The following is a 906-nucleotide window of genomic DNA, read 5'->3' as shown; positions in this document are numbered from 1 at the left end:
CCGGCCGGTCCCCGTCGTCGCTTTGCCGCTGTTCGGGAGTGCGGCCACGCTAATGCGTCTCTCTCCAGCGCGGACGTACGCGTGGCGGAGAAAAAAATAAATATCGTTCGATTGACCCGCCGAAAATATTAGGCCTATTACCGGATGTATTTTTTTTACTGTTTTATTAAACCGCCTTAAATTGCTCGTGTATATGGTGTATAGCTCCTAATACAGCCGCGTATAACTCATTTGAGGTCAAAGGTCAAAGGGCAAGCCACCATGTTTGGCATGAGGCCCAACGGTGTACCTTTGATAAAGAGAGGTTGGGCAGGTTGTTCTTGATAAGCCCAAAGTTAACAAGGGACGGAAAAGCCTCGAGTTGCTTGCCAGCGTTTCGACAATATGACAAGTCCTCTTGGCGTAGGCCAAATTTGGAGGTCGCCTCAGACTCTCACAGCCTCTCCTGAGCAGCTAGTTCCTGGAAGAGTTATAGGCCCGCGTGCCATCTGTTGATGTGTCGAAACGGGCAAAATTGGACACCCTGAAGCCGTATCGAGCTTCTGCAATATGGGGGGAGGGGCATTTTCGCCGACGGAAGCACAACGGTAGCTGTGCTTCCCACGATGGACCTCCGTGCACAGTGGAAGCGCAGAAGTGCGCGAATTGTGATAGAACTCATGGGGCAAGCTTGAGGGGCTTTCCAAGGCTTAAAAGAGAAAGTGCTAGAGAAAATGATCAGGGATCGCTCCAAGCACAAGGGGGTGCCCAATTAGGTTGTCGCAGCAGAACACGTTCACCCAAGCTGCACAAGTCTGCCACTGCGGACCGCGGTACAAGCTACGCGTACAGAGCGACGGCTCAAAATTAGGAAGGCATTTATGCTCCGCCTGAACCCTTGCAAAAATATCTGTAGATAGTCTATAG

The sequence above is a fragment of the Amblyomma mixtum genome, chromosome 6 (assembly GCF_055824585.1).
Source record: "Amblyomma mixtum isolate Tamu chromosome 6, ASM5582458v1, whole genome shotgun sequence".
Classification (NCBI taxonomy): Eukaryota; Metazoa; Arthropoda; class Arachnida; order Ixodida; family Ixodidae; genus Amblyomma; species Amblyomma mixtum.
The sequence above is the reverse complement of the archived record's forward strand: the minus strand, read 5'-3'. Positions refer to the sequence as shown.